The 16,702-nt window shown below is 44.9% G+C and overlaps 1 pseudogene across 1 annotated transcript; it reads left to right on the top strand.

Moving 5' to 3' along the window:
- Positions 1 to 5,796: 5,796 nt before the first annotated feature.
- LOC311107232 (E3 ubiquitin-protein ligase TRIM35-like) lies at positions 5,797 to 15,535 on the top strand (annotated as a pseudogene). Its single transcript has 2 exons — positions 5,797 to 6,219; positions 14,975 to 15,535. The product of its transcript is annotated as an E3 ubiquitin-protein ligase TRIM35-like (transcript).
- Positions 15,536 to 16,702: the final 1,167 nt, after the last annotated feature.

The raw sequence follows: 16,702 nt of genomic DNA, 5'->3' as shown, positions 1-16,702 counted from the left end.
TATGCTTTGTCATGACTGTGGTATCAGCAACAGTCATTGACAGATAAAATAATGTCGTTGTCAGAACAGTGGTTTATGCCTAGGGGTAGGGGGAATTGGGTTAAGTGAATTAATTTGGGTGCATTTGTTAGATGGAAAGGAAATCAGGTAACAACGGAACCCTGAAGTATTCAGGGGAAACATTGAGGGCTAAAAGTTATTTTTGTTCTAATAAAACATATGAGGTAAAGGGTATGTTTATGGGAATATCAGATTTTGATGATTATATGATGACTTTTGATAAGCATGACATTAAGGGTAGTAATGAGAAATATAAGGTTACTTTTTATGTACCAGGTAGTAGGAAAGCAGGACTTTGATGGTTCAAAGATTAGCTTGTGCCTGACAATGTGACTATGGGGAATTTTAGAGATATTTAGAGGGTTTGGGGTGATAAAGCATATATATTCTTACATTATGGATGAAGGGATTTGGTTACATGTCAACGTTGAAGCTTTCATATGAGGCTTTTACTATTAAAAGAGGAGTAGCACCGAACACAGATCAATTTGAAACTACAGTTCAAAATAGGATGAAAAGCGACATGTCATAGGCTTCAAGCCTATCATTGAAGGATAAGTCTAAGGGAGAAGGGGGGACTTTATTCATGGTATGGTGTAACATTTGGGAAGATCATATTGATAAATATTAGTTATACTTTGAGTCCAGATAGTTCAGATAATATCACTGGGGTTATAGATGCATTATAAGGGATGTGTTTGGGAGATCTGAGAGGATTTGGTTGCAAGATCAATTAGGCCAGTAGGGGCAGTGATGGGTCAGATTTTAGTTTCAGCTTTGATAACACTGTGTGATGTTTGTAATTTGTTACTGACCTTTGAGAAAGTTATGATATTGAGATAGGTTGGAGAGTGATGCCTGGAGACAACACTCAGATGCCGGTGTTGACTGTTCCTGATCTGGATAAAGATGGACAAGTGGAACTGATGGATAAATATCATTTTGATTATTTGATGATTTTTCAATAATTTATTTTTTTTTCAATATTGGGGTGATGTTGGTATGATTTATGAATCAAAGGGGGGAATAGGTTTATGTGATTCATGCATCATTTATATATCATTTTTTAAATTCTTAGGTGAAATTGAGGTTTAATTTGAAAGTGTTTGTTTTGCAAAAGATACTGTTTGATCTTTTCTTTTCTTCCAGAAGCATTTGGGGGAATATGTAGAGATTGAAATACTCAAACAAGGACAATATGAAGGGACAATATGAAAGGAGAATGACTGGAGGAGATGGAACAAGGAAGGTGTGGAAAGATTCCGATTCCATCATCAACGATGCATTGGAAGAGGAGACTACGGAGGAGATGAAGTGTAGTGGACTACATTCCAGTGTCTGCAATGAAATATAGACATGTGTAATACATAATTGTGTCATATTCTTAGGGATTAATTTTTGTAGAATGATGTTTGATGTTATTGAATACATGTGAGGATCTTAGATGTTTTTGTTTATTTCGTGAAGGTTTAGGGACAGAGAGGCTAGGCAGGGAGAGTTCCACTTTTGGGTCCAATGGGTTGACCAGCCTTTAGAGTGGATGTTTATGGATAGGATTTTGTTTGCAGGGGCTTACATGTGTATTTAATTGCATCATAGTTTCAAATGCATGTACATGGTTTATGAGGTTATCTGGAGTACCGAGGTGGTTGCCTGGGGCAGAGGGACCGTGAGAGAATTTTACTGTCTTGATTGATGGATGGATATCTGAAAAGATGGCTGCCGGACAGTTTTTCGCTCTTACACTCCATAGAGATTTCTTCATATGTCATAGTAATGTATTCACACTTCATATGTCATAGTAATGTATTCCCACTTCATAAACAGTTATTGCATAGAAAGGTATTTACACTCTAGAGAAGAATGTTTTTGGTTTAATGTTAAAGATACTCAATAAGATAAATTGTTACTAGTCATAATCCTATTCTGTTTGTTTTCGAGACGTTTAGTTCGTCTCGAAGGGGGGAATATAGTATCTGAAGATTATGCCTTTGTTAAATGTTTTTCATGAAGAAATGGAATGTTGTTTGTGTTAGTAGCAAGAGGGAATGTTTTGGGTGTGACGCCAAATACAACAGACCGGAAGTGTCTTGTAGACAGGGGAGACTGGGGATTGGCCAGAAGAGGGAGTTTCATTGTTTTATAAATAGGGGGGTTAGGCGAGGAAGACGTCAGAACGGCCATGGCAATCGGAGGAGCCGTTCTCCGGGTGTCATGTCACCTGTCATTTATGCTGTAACCTCGTGAGTTTAATAAAAGCCTCTAACACGATGCAGCATAAAACGGACTCTTTGTTGACAGCAATAATGACCACCATTCATCAGATACGACAACAGCTTTAGAGACAAACACATGAACCTACCTTCTTTATCCACTATCAACCCTTCCTGAAACATACTGGTGTAACGCAACATGCTACTATTTTACTGTCATTCTGTATGTCTGTTATGTCCAGTGTGAGAACAAACTGTAGAATATCAATGATGAGATAATATGATGCTGCATGAACTCTATGCCAATCTATGATGTTCACCAATGAAATGTCATGCAGCTAACTACAATGCCATGCTATAGCTAACCCCTCACAGGCTGCATAAAACCTAATGCATATTTTTCTCTCCACCCACCCAGTGAGTGTGTGTGACGGTTGTATTAAATATGTGTTCTTTGTGGGCCGGCTGTCAAAGCTGTGAGATACAGAGAGGCTGTCACAGAGCAAGTTGAAGCAGGTTTATAAAACTAGATTATTTTCTGCTCCCTTTGGGATGTTGTCTCCTGGTGAACAGTAGTTACGTCTCACAGACAGACAGAGAAAGAGAGACAGAGAGAGACAGACAGAGAAAGAGAGACAGAGACAGGAAGAAAGAGGAGAGAGAGAGAGAGAGAGAGAGAGAGAGAGAGAGAGAGAGAGAGAGAGAGAGAGAGAGAGAGAGAGAGAGAGAGAGAGAGAGAGAGAGATAGAGAAGTGGCCACTCTGGGCCTAATGATGATGAGCTAAGAGAGGTAGCTAACAGCTCCCTAAATAACCTGTTCAGTGTTATTGCTACCATCACTGGCCTTTAGCAGGCAAACTGCTCCAAATCTACTCCTACAAAGAGTAACCCCATAGAGGGGGTCTTCAGAAGTGCTATCCTCTGTTTGTGCGCAGCCATGCATGTGTGTGAGTGAGTGTGAGTGTGTGTTTTCAGAAAATACCATCTCTGTTCCATGTCCCTGGGTATTTGATCCATCATGTATGGAGCACTGACCTGTAACTTGTGAACTTGTGACATGAAAATCACTTGAGGGTGGGGAATGTTTAGAGGGACAATGTGATGTTGCCTCAAAGGGAACGCCACAAGTGGTTTGATGTTGACCCTGACCCTGTTGTGTGAGACATGGTTCTCTGTGTGTTTGTGTGTGTGTGTCAGCCTGGTGTGTACTCACATTGTGCCAGGATGCCAGACAGGGCGGTCTTGAACTTGTCCTTGGCCGCCTCCAACTCCTTCTCGTGGGCGGCCTTCTGACTCATCAGCTGGCGGATGTGGCTGTTGGACGACTGGATCATGGAGTAGAAGTTGTTGGCGTTACGACGGTTCACCTCACCGCGTTCCACCCAGGTCAGCAGCACGTGCACCGCCTCCGCAAACTCTGCCTCATCTGAGGAGAGGGTTAAAGGAAAGATTGCACAAAACGATCTCCACAAACTAACATTGATAAATTATATCCTCATTAAATGTTCTTATTTCAAACATATTTAACTATACTGAACAAAAATATAAACGCAACATGCAACAATTTCAAAGATTTTACTGAGTTACAGTTCATAGAAGGAAATCAGTCAATTTAACTAAATAAATTAGGCCCTAATCTATGGATTTCACATGACTGGGCAGGGGCACAGCCATGAATGGGCCTGGGAGGGCATAGGCCCACCCACTTGGGAGCCAGGTCCAGCCAATCAGAATGAGTTCTTTATTACAGACAGAAATACTCCTCACCACACGTGGCCTGCGGTTGTGAGGCCGGTTGGATGTACTGCCAAATTCTCTAAAACGACGTTGGAGGCGGCTTATGGCAATAGCTCTCTTGGACATTCCTGCAGTCAGCATGCCAATTGCACACTCCCTCAAAACTTGAGACATCTATGGCATTGTGTTGTGTGACAAAACTGCACATTTTAGAATGGCCTTTTATTGTCCCCAGCACAAGGGGCACCTGTGTAATGATCATGCTGTTTAATCAGCTTCTTGATCAGCTACACCTGTCAGGTGGATGGATTATCTTGGCAAAGGAGAAATGCTTACTAACAGGGATGTAAACAAATTTTTGCACAAAATTTGAGATAAATAAGGTTTTTGTACATATGGAACATTTCTGGGATCTTTTATTTCAGCTCATGAAACATGGGACCAACACTTTACATGTTGCATTTTGATTTTTGTTCAGTATAGTTGAAACTAGACATTTATTTTCAAACTTTTATACTCACATGGCAGAACTTTATAGCTCTTTCTAACTCTGGGCAAAACTTTAGAGGAAAAACATAATGCTGGTATTAGTTGAGGGATAGCTAGCTAGATAGTTAGCAGAGTCCGGTTTGCGGTAGTGTTGGCTAGCTTGGGATCTGATTGGTTTAACTACCCATAAGGATTCAACTTCACTGAATGTAACAAAAGTATACAACTACTGCTTTGATTATAATCACATCACAATGCATACATTTCATTCTGTTTAAAGGATGACATAACACTGATGGTCATGTTACAACTGGCATCACTTGAAGAGTGGCCAGCAGGGATGGAGAGGGGACAGCAGGGATGGAGAGTGGACAGCAGGATCATGAAACAACCCTTACCACCAAGTTACCTCTTCTTGGAACAGTTGCTGCCACTCAAGCAGTAGAAATTCAGATGTGTCAGTGCTCCTCACTGGTCATTACATCCCTACCTTTTATCACAGTGTAGAATTTCAATGGTGTGAGCTGCATATTCACTTAAATATTTCCTACTAGCCTTTTGACCTTTTATGGAAAGCCTTTATCTGTGGTGATCCACTCCATAAAATGCCTTACTGTCCACGGCCTATCTCACTATCCATAACATGCAAATGTCGACACACGTTTTATCATTCATAGGTAACACATCCATGCATGAGGTCCCATACATATAGCTAAGTTAATAAAAGCTAGCCTGGTTTTGTTAGATAAGGAAAGATTCATAAGATTATAAGAATTCATAAGTAAGCATGTTAGCCTTGAAATAGGCAAGGTGATTCTGCATAAACAAGCTCAGCTAGCTACAGTATATTTACAAATACCCTAGCTGCTAACTAGTCAAAACCAATTCCCATAGGCCCGTTTTCTACTTCTCGATCATAAAACAATGAATGATGTATCTGTCCTAAACTCTATGAGCTCTACTGTCTAAGAGCAAAATATTATGTTATAGTAGTGTTATCTTAGCAAAATAAAATGGAAAATGCTTGAATGCCATCTTAGTCATACCTTCCCAGTCCTCTCTGAAAGATTACATATTGTCTCTAATACCTGCATTAGGTAAATCTGCTGAAAGGAATCTGTGTAGATTTGTGTTGCTTTTGTTTAGCTTTTATTTAAATTTTTTAATTTCTAAAGTCAAACTTGTTTCATTTTTGTGAAAGTGAGAGTTATAGTCTATTGTTCGAGGGAGTTGCTCTGACACAGCTTTTGATACGCACACATACACTCACACCACGGCACACAGCTTTGAAACAGCGATGGCGACCAGCAATCTCTCTCCCCTAGAAGAGGCCCTGTCGTGTCCTGTGTGCTGTGACATCTTCAAGGAACCTGTCATTCTTTCCTGTGGCCACAGCTTCTGTAAGGCCTGCCTGGAGGAGGCCTGGAGTTCAGGAGGGTCCCAGAACTGTCCTGTCTGTAGACAGATGTCCTCTAGAGACCATCCTCCCCAGTCATTGGCCCTATTTAACGCCTGTGAGTTTCTGCAGAAGGAGAGGGAGAGGAGTCTGAGAGGAGCCAACAGACAGAGCTCCTGCAGGGAGAACAGAATGTGTGTCCTCAACACTCAGGAACTCAGTCTGTTCTGTGTGAAGGAGGAAGAGCTGATTTGTATAAAGTGTGTGTCAGATCATACTGATCATAGTTTCTGTTCTATAACAAAGGCTGCAAAAGAGAAAAAGGTAAGTCTACTTTATCTTTAAATACCACCGTACCTTCTCCGCTATGCAATCCGGTTTCCGAGCTGGTCACGGGTGCACTTCAGCCACGCTCAAGGTCCTAAACGATATTATAACCGCGATTGATAATAGACAGTACTGTGCAGCCGTCTTCATCGACCTGGCCAAGGCTTTCGACTCTGTCAACCACCGCATTCTTATTGGCAGACTAAATAGCCTTGGTTTCTCAAATGACTGCCTCGCCTGGTTCACCAACTACTTCTCAGATAGAGTTCAGTGTGTCAAATCGGAGGGCCTGTTGTCTGGACCTATGGCAGTCTCTATGGGGGTGCCACAGGGTTCAATTCTTGGGCCGACACTTTTCTCCGTGTATATCAATGATGTCGCTCTTGCTGCTGGTGACTCTCAGATCCACCTCTACGCAGACGACACCATTTTGTATACATCTGGCCCTTCATTGGACACTGTGTTAACAAACCTCCAAACGAGCTTCAATGCCATACAACAATCCTTCAGTAGCCTTCAACTGCTCTTAAACACTAGTAAAACTAAATGCATGCTTTTCAATCGAACGCTGCTAGCACCCGCCCACCCGACTAGAATCACTACTCTCGACGGGTCTGACCTAGAGTATGTGGACAACTACAAATATCTAGGTGTCTGGTTAGACTGTAAACTCAACTTCCAGACTCACATAAAGAATCTCCAATCCAAAGTTAAATCTAGAATCGGCTTCCTATTTCGCAACAAAGCCTCCTTCACTCATGCTGCCAAACATGCCCTCGTAAAACTGACTATCCTACCGATCCTTGACATCGGCGATGTCATTTACAAAATAGCCTCCAACACTCTACTCAGCAAATTGGATGTAGTCTATCACAGTGCCATCCGTTTTGTCTCCAAAGCCCCATACACTACCCACCACTGTGACCTGTACGCTCTTGTTGGCTGGTCCTCACTACATGTTCGTCGTCAAACCCACTGGCTCCAGGACATCTATAAATCACTGCTAGGCAAATCCCCGCCTTATCTTAGCTCATTGGTCACCATAGCAGCACCCACCCGTAGTCTGCGCTCCAGCAGGTATATCTCTCTGGTCATTCCCAAAGCCAACACCTCCTTTGGCCGCCATTCCTTCCAGTTCTCTGCTGCCAATGACTGGAACGAATTGCAAAAATCTCTGAAGCTGGAGACTCTTATCTCCCTCAATAACTTTAAGCATCAGTTGTCAGAGCACCTTACCGATCACTGCACCTGTACACAGCCCATCTGAAATTAGCCCACCCAACTACCTCATCCCTATATTGTTATTTATTTTGCTCTTTTGCACCCCAGTATCTCTATTTGCACATAATCTCTTGCACATCTAGCATTCCAGTGTTAATACTATTGTAATTATTCTGCACTATAGCCTATTTATTGCCTTACCTCCATAACTTGCTACATTTGCACACACTGTATATATATTTTCTGTTGTATTTCTGACTTTATGTTTTTTTTTACCCCATATGTAACTCTGTGTTGTTTTTATTGCACTACTTTGCTTTATCTTGGCCAGGTCGCAGTTGTAAATGAGAACCTGTTCTCAACTGGCTTACCTGGTTAAATAAAGGTGAAATAAATAAAAAATGAGCTCCTTTTTGGAGCTCATATCCTGCTCATTCTATACAATTTGCCATGACTTGTAAAACATTAAAAAATTAAAAATCCATTAATAAGATACAGTGGGGAAAAAAAGTATTTAGTCAGCCACCAATTGTGCAAGTTCTCCCACTTTAAAAGATGAGAGAGGCCTGTAATTTTCATCATAGGTACACGTCAACAATGACAGACAAAATGAGAAAAAAAATCCAGAAAATCACATTGTAGGATTTTTTATGAATTTATTTGCAAATTATGGTGGAAAATAAGTATTTGGTCAATAACAAAAGTTTCTCAATACTTTGTTATATACCCTTTGTTGGCAATGACACAGGTCAAACGTTTTCTGTAAGTCTTCACAAGGTTTTCACACACTGTTGCTGTTATTTTGGCCCATTCCTCCATGCAGATCTCCTCTAGAGCAGTGATGTTTTGGGGCTGTCGCTGGGCAACACGGACTTTCAACTCCCTCCAAAGATTTTCTATGGGGTTGAGATCTGGAGACTGGCTAGGCCACTCCAGGACCTTGAAATGCTTCTTACGAAGCCACTCCTTCGTTGCCCGGGCGGTGTGTTTGGGATCATTGTCATGCTGAAAGACCCAGCCACGTTTCATCTTCAATGCCCTTGCTGATGGAAGGAGGTTTTCACTCAAAATCTCACGATACATGGCCCCATTCATTCTTTCCTTTACACGGATCAGTCGTCCTGGTCCCTTTGCAGAAAAACAGCCCCAAAGCATGATGTTTCCACCCCCATGCTTCACAGTAGGTATGGTGTTCTTAGGATGCAACTCAGCATTCTTTGTCCTCCAAACACGACGAGTTGAGTTTTTACCAAAAAATTATATTTTGGTTTCATCTGACCATATGACATTCTCCCAATCCTCTTCTGGATCATCCAAATGCACTCTAGCAAACTTCAGACGGGCCTGGACACCTTAAGCAGGGGGACACGTCTGACACTGCAGGATTTGAGTCACTGGCGGCGTAGTGTGTTACTGATGGTAGGCTTTGTTACTTTGGTCCCAGCTCTCTGCAGGTCATTCACTAGGTCCCCCCGTTTGGTTCTGGGATTTTTGCTCACCGTTCTTGTGATCATTTTGACCCCACGGGGTGAGATCTTGCGTGGAGCCGCAGATCGAGGGAGATTATCAGTGGTCTTGTATGTCTTCCATTTCCTAATAATGTTAGGCCTACTGCTGCTAGGTAGCTCTCTCTCTGCTCTCCCCCTCCCCTCTGTCTGTCCTTGATTGCAGGAGTGAAGTCTGGTGTGCGGGAGTCAGGGTTCCAGCTGCAGCTCATTCACCATAATCACCTCAGCCTTTAAGATCCGGTCAAACTTTCCACTCATCGTCAGATCATAGTCAAGACGACCATGTTAGTCTCGCTGCCGACTCAACCTGTTTGTTTTCGATCTTTGTGTTTTTGGCCTGTTCTATTTACTTTTCTCCTGTGCCACAGATTATGGGAACCTGACTTCTGCCTCTGCTTCACTCCTGCCACCACCATCCTGCTCCCCACTACCGGACCTCCCTTTTGGACTCACCACGGACACTAGGACATTACGGTACCACACCTGCCCTGACCTGGATCGGTTACCCTCCCTGTAACCTGGACTTGCTCTTCCCCTATTATTGGAAACCTGGACTTTTTGAACATTGTAAATAAACCTGTTAAACCTTCTCTGGCTTGGTGTACTTGTCTGCATTTGGGTTCTAATCCAGTTAAATCATGACAGTATGATCTGACCAACATGAACCCAGCAGACAGTAGCTCGGATACCACCCCAGAGTGCACTCAAATTCGGACTGCTATAGCCAATCAGGACATTTTACTTGGCCAACATGATACCCTGTTTAAGACTATTGCTGAGAACAGTCAGGTGCTGTTTAATCAGGTTCAATTACTCACCAATCAGGTGTCTGTCCTTACTACCCAAGTTAATAATGCAACCCTCGGGCATGGCATACAAACTGCCCCTTCTCCTGCTCCACCTGTTTTTCCTGGCCCTCCAGCCCAGATCAGAGAGCCTTTTGTTCCTGCTCCAGAGCGCTATGATGGGAACATGGGAACCTGTGGTGAATTTTTGACTCAATGCTCGTTAGTGTTTGAACAACAGCCCCTCACCTACGCCTCAGAAAGAGCCCGTATTGCCTACCTTATCAACTCTACTAGCGGTTCCGCTCGTGCCTGGGGATCGGCGGTCTGGGAGAGTCAGTCGGACATTTGCAACGCTTACGTGGCCTTCTCCACTAAGATGAGGAAGGTTTTTGACCACCCCGTATGGGGCAAGGAGGCTGCGAAACGGTTGTTGTCTCTTCGGCAGGGGGTTCGCAGTGTGGCGGAGATGGCAGTGGAGTTTCGGACGTTAGCGGCAGTGAGCGGTTGGAATGACGAGGCATTACAAGGAGTGTTCATCAATGCTTTGTCTGAGACTTTAAAAGATGAGTTGGTGTCATATGATGTATCGCCTACGCTGGATAATCTTATTTCACTCACAATCAGGTTGGATAATCGGATTCGGGAGCGCCGCCGGGAGAGGAGTGTTAGTTCCAAGCAACTGGTCTGTCGTCAACAAACTCCTTCCCGCATCTTCCCTACGGAGAAAGCCGAGTCTTTCCGAGTCGATACGAGGAGCACTGAACCCGAAGCCATGGAGGTGGGTCGTGCACGGTTGTCCTCAGAGGAGCGTGCACGTCGTATTCAGGCTCGGGTCTGTCTGTATTGTGGAGAAGCTGGTCATTTCGTTCCTTCCTGCCCAGTTCGTCCGGGAAAAGGGCCGGCTCATCATTATTGGGAGAAGTTTTGGTGAGCCGAGCAGCGGATTCTTCCTCTTCTCCCCGCATTCTGCTCCAGGCTCCAGACTGTCCGCTGCAGGCTAAGGGTCTAAATGGACAATTGTTGACCCGTATTACTCATCAGACTGTTCCTGTTTGTCTCAGAGTGTCGGGTAATCATCAGGAGAACATTCAATTCCATATAATTGACTGCCCACAGACCCCCCTGGTCCTTGGTATCCCCTGGCTCATAAGACACAATCCACACATTGATTGGGTGACCGGTAGAATTGTTTCATGGAGCACATTTTGTCATGTGAATTGTTTGTGTTCTGCTCAGACCCCTGCCAGCACTGTGCCTCAACCTCCACTGGAGTCCATTGATCTTTCTGCTGTCCCTGACGTGTATCATGACCTGGCATCCGTTTTCTGCAAACACAGAGCTACTTCTCTTCCTCCTCACCGGCCTTACGACTGCGCCATTGACCGCCAGCCAGGAGCCCCTCTCCCCAGCAGTCGCCTGTACAATCTCTCCCGCCCAGAGACGGAGGCTATGGAGAACTACATTCGGGACTCCTTGGCGTCAGGTATTATTCGTCCTTCCTCGTCACCTGTAGGAGCGGGATTCTTTTTTGTTGCTAAGAAGGATAAGACCCTCAGACCCTGTATTGATTTCCGTGGACTTAACAACATCACCATTAAGAACAAATATTCTCTGCCTTTAATTAACTCTGCTTTTCCCCTCCTTCATGGTGCAACTATCTTCACTAAACTGGATCTACGAAATGCGTATCACCTGGTGCGCATTCGTAAAGGTGATGAATGGAAGACTGCCTTCAACACACCTTTGGGACATTTTGAGTACCTGGTTATGCCTTTTGGGTTGTCCAATGCCCCTGCCGTTTTTCAGGCACTAGTCAATGATGTCCTTCGGGACATGTTGAATCGGTTTGTTTTTGTCTATCTGGATGATATCCTGATTTTTTCAGAGTCCTCCCAGGAACACGAACTGCATGTGCGCCAGGTGTTGCAAAGGTTGTTGGAGAACAAACTGTTTGTGAAGATGGAGAAATGTGAATTTCATGTGTCTGAGACCTCTTTTTTGGGTTACATAATAGCTCAGGGGGAGTTGCGGATGGACCCAGCTAAGATCTCTGCTGTCACGGACTGGCCAGCCCCCTCCACCCGCAAACAACTTCAACGATTCCTGGGGTTTGCGAACTTCTACAGGAGGTTCATCAAGGACTACAGCCGCATTGCGGCGCCACTCACCGCTCTCACCTCCATCGCACGACCGTTCGCTTGGAATGAAGGGGCCGAAGCAGCGTTTGAAGAACTGAAACATCGCTTCGCCTCGGCTCCCATTCTGATGCAGCCGGACCCCGACCGCCAGTTTGTCGTGGAGGTGGATGCATCCGACACTGGGGTAGGTGCGGTGTTGTCACAACGTTCACCCGAAGATAACAAACTGCATCCCTGTGCTTTCCTTTCACGGAAACTTTCTCAGGCAGAGAGGAATTATGATGTTGGCAATCGTGAACTGCTCGCCGTGAAGCTGGCTCTCGAAGAGTGGCGGCATTGGCTGGAGGGGGCGGAACAACCCTTCATCGTTTGGACGGATCATAAGAATCTGGCATACATCCAGTCAGCGAAGCAGCTCAACCCCCGTCAAGCCAGGTGGGCACAATTTTTTGGTAGATTCAATTTTTCTCTGTCTTACCGTCCTGGGTCACGCAACGTCAAACCTGACGCCCTGTCTCGTGTTTTTTCTGCTGTTGATACTGGTAGTAACCCTGAACCCATCTTGCCTCCTACCTGCAGTATTGCGGCCATTACATGTGACATCGAAGGGATTGTTAGACAGGCTCAACATCATCAAGCTGACCCTGGGAGCGGTCCTCCTAACCGGTTGTTTGTCCCTGAGTCTGTTCGCTCCCAGGTACTTCAGTGGGCTCACTCGTCTCCCCTCACCTGTCACCCTGGAGTTACTCGGACCCTTGACTTTGTGCGACGGAAGTTCTGGTGGCCCAGGATGGAGGCGGACACTCGAGCCTTCATTGCTGCTTGTACGGTATGTGCACGTAGTAAGAACTCCACCCAGGCCAGCGCTGGTCATCTAAGACGGCCCTGGTCCCACATTGCCTTGGATTTTGTCACTGGACTTCCCCCCTCGTCTGGAAAGACTGTCATTCTTACTGTTATTGATCGTTTTTCTAAGTTTGCTCATTTTTTGGCCCTACCTAAACTGCCCACTGCCAGAGAAACGGCTGATATTTTGGTTGAACATGTGTTCCGCTCTCATGGTCTACCCACGGATATTGTCTCTGACAGGGGTCCCCAGTTTGTCTCCCAGGTTTGGAAGGCTTTCTGTAAAGCTTTGGGCATTACATCCAGCCTGTCCTCTGGATATCACCCCCAGACCAACGGGCAAGCCGAGAGAGCGAACCAGGAGATGGAGACCGCTCTCCGCTGTGTCACAGGGTCTAACCCTGGGTCGTGGAGCTCCATGCTCCCCTGGGTGGAATATGCTCATAACACCTTGACTAACGCTTCCTCTGGTTTGTCTCCCTTTCTGTGTGCTCTGGGTTATCAACCTCCCCTGTTCCCTTCTCAAGAGAGGGAACTGGCGGTACCCTCGGTGCAGTCCCACATGCGCCGCTGCTTCAAGGTCTGGAGGAAGGCCAGGGTAGCTCTGTCCCGAGCTTCGGCGTACATGCAGAGGCAAGCCAACCATCACCGGTCCCAGGCTCCCGGTTACTCTCCTGGTCAAGAGGTATGGCTTAAGTCACGTGACCTTCCGTTGAAAGTGGAGTCTAAGAAGATGGCGCCTCGTTTTATAGGACCGTTCAAGATACTGTCTATTGTTAACCCCTGCGCGGTTAAGCTACAGCTTCCTGCCTCCCTACGGGTTCATTCCACCTTTCATGTTTCCCAGATTAAGCCTGTGTCGGTTAGCCCTCTGTGCCCGCCCTCTCGTCCCCCTCCTCCGCCCAGGATCGTGGGTGGGGGTCCGGTCTACACTGTCCGGCGACTTCTGGATGTTCGCCGCCGGGGTCGTGGTTTCCAGTACCTGGTGGATTGGGAGGGTTATGGTCCTGAGGAACGTTCCTGGGTGCCCAGGAGCTTCATTGTGGATCCTGCTCTGGTCCGTGAGTTTCATAGGTTACATCCTGATAAACCCTGTCGGTCGCCAGGTGGCGTCCGTAGAGGGGGGGGGGTACTGTTAGGCCTACTGCTGCTAGGTAGCTCTCTCTCTGCTCTCCCCCTCCCCTCTGTCTGTCCTTGATTGCAGGAGTGAAGTCTGGTGTGCGGGAGTCAGGGTTCCAGCTGCAGCTCATTCACCATAATCACCTCAGCCTTTAAGACCCGGTCAAACTTTCCACTCATCGTCAGATCATAGTCAAGACGACCATGTTAGTCTCGCTGCCGACTCAACCTGTTTGTTTTCGATCTTTGTGTTTTTGGCCTGTTCTATTTACTTTTCTCCTGTGCCACAGATTATGGGAACCTGACTTCTGCCTCCGCTTCACTCCTGCCACCACCATCCTGCTCCCCACTACCGGACCTCCCTTTTGGACTCACCACGGACACTAGGACATTACGGTACCACACCTGCCCTGACCTGGATCGGTTACCCTCCCTGTAACCTGGACTTGCTCTTCCCCTATTATTGGAAACCTGGACTTTTTGAACATTGTAAATAAACCTGTTAAACCTTCTCTGGCTTGGTGTACTTGTCTGCATTTGGGTTCTAATCCAGTTAAATCATGACAAATAATTGCTCCCACAGTTGATTTCTTCAAACCAAGCTGCTTACCTATTGCAGATTCAGTCTTCCCAGCCTGGTGCAGGTCTACAATTTTGTTTCTGGTGTCCTTTGACAGCTCTTTGGTCTTGGCCATAGTGGAGTTTGGAGTGTGACTGTTTGAGGTTGTGGACAGGTGTCTTTTATACTGATAACAAGTTCAAACAGGTGCCATTAATACAGGTAACGAGTGGAGGACAGAGGAGCCTCTTAAAAAATAAGTTACAGGTCTGTGAGAGCCAGAAATCTTGCTTGTTTGTAGGTGACCAAATACTTATTTTCCACCATAATTAGCAAATAAATTCATAAAAAATCCTACAATGTGATTTTCTGGATTTTTTTTTCTCATTTTGTCTGTCATAGTTGACGTGTACCTATGATGAACATTACAGGCCTCTCTCATCTTTTTAAGTGGGAGAACTTGCACAATTGGTGGCTGACTAAATACTTTTTTCCCCCACTGTATGCCCCATAGTAAAAAAACAACAACATTGTATCATGACCCTGATTTGTCTTTGGTTGTGTCTCCAACAGGAGGAGATAAATACCTCACTGGAGGTGTTGCAGGTGAAATTGGACTCTTACACTGAAGACAAATATACAAGTGAAAAGATGGTTGATCACATCAAGACCCAGGCTCAGCAGACAGAGAGACAGATAAAGGAGGAGTATGAGAAGCTGCAGCAGTTCCTGAGAGAGGAGGAGGCCAGGCTAGCCAGGCTGAAGGAGGAAGAGGAGGAGAAGAATAGAGGAATGGAGGAGAGGATTGAAGGACTGAGTAAAGTGATGTCATCTCTGTCAGACACCATCAAGTACATAGAGGAGAAGTTGGAAGCTAATGACCTGATATTCCTGCAGAGCTTTAAGACAATATATGAAAGAGCACAGAACACACCTAAAGATCCAGAGGTATCATGAGCGCTGATAGATGTGGCCAAACACCTAGGCAACCTAAAATTCAGAGTCTGGGAGAAGATGCAGGGGATTATACGATACACTCCGGTGGTTATGGACCCAAACACTGCAGGACCTTCCCAAAAACCCAGAAAGGTTTGGAGGGAGGCAGGACCTTCCCAAAAACCCAGAAAGGTTTGAGAAACACTTAATCATCCTGGGCTCTGAGGGGTTTACCTCAGGACATCACTGCTGGGAGGTGGATGTTGGAGACAATGACAACTGGATGATTGGAGTGGCCAGAGAATCTGTCATAAGAAAGGAAGTAGTCACAGCATCCAACACAGATGGATTCTGGTATGTATGCTCCCGTCATGGTAAATACCCACCTTCACAATATTATTTAAAGATCCAGAGGATCAGAGTGGTGCTGGACTGTGACGAAGGACAAGTATCCTTTACTGATACTGTGAGAAACAAACACATCCACACTTATAAACACAGACTTACTGAAAGGATGTTTCCATACTTCTGTACGGGGGAAAGCCCCGCTCTTCAGATTTTACCAGCTAAGGTTTCTGTTAGGATTAAACAGGATTAAACAGTAGTCTAATTTAGGAGAGTATGAGCACAAGAGAACAGCCAGAGATGTTGTTTCCTTTTAATTTTGTTAAGATAACGCTTCTGTGACATAATATTTTACTAAATTTATGACTTTCTAGAGCAGGGATCATCAACTAGATTCAGCCACGGGCCGATTTGTTCATGAGCGGATGGTCGGGGTGCCGGAACATAATTACAAATCATTTGTAGACTGCAAATTAACCGCAAAAAGCCCAAACAGATATAATGTTTGACTGAAACATAATCATTTTAAACCTTGCTTACATTTGTATACAATCACACATGTCTTTCTATTATGCGTGGGAATACCTGGGAACATATATTTTTAATTAAAATCACTTGGAGCTGATTTCCTGGTGTTTTTAAAGTATTTTATGTCCAACAATTATCCCCACGGGCGCCAGTTGGGGAGCCCTGTTCTAGAGTTTAGGAGAAATACACCACAAAGTGTTTTATGTTTGAGAAGAAGAAAACAGACATATGGGAATTGCTTTTTGGCTTACCAGCTACAATATTTTCAATATTAGCTAGCTAGCTAATCTAGCTGGCTTGCTATCAATGTATTGTTCATGCCGGATTGCCTTGCATATTACAGGCTTTCTTATTAATTGTATTAAACAGATGACCTGCGTCTCCAAAACCTTTTCGCCTGCATCTTTTATTATCTAACAGAACTAGGCTAGCTATTATTCACTTAGCTAGCTGTATGGATCTCATGTCCGAAGCCTGTTACACTCACTGCCA

Source organism: Coregonus lavaretus (genome assembly GCF_964263955.1).
Source record: "Coregonus lavaretus genome assembly, chromosome: 32".
In the NCBI taxonomy this organism is placed as follows: Eukaryota; Metazoa; Chordata; class Actinopteri; order Salmoniformes; family Salmonidae; genus Coregonus; species Coregonus lavaretus.
The sequence above is the reverse complement of the archived record's forward strand: the minus strand, read 5'-3'. Positions and strand labels throughout refer to the sequence as shown.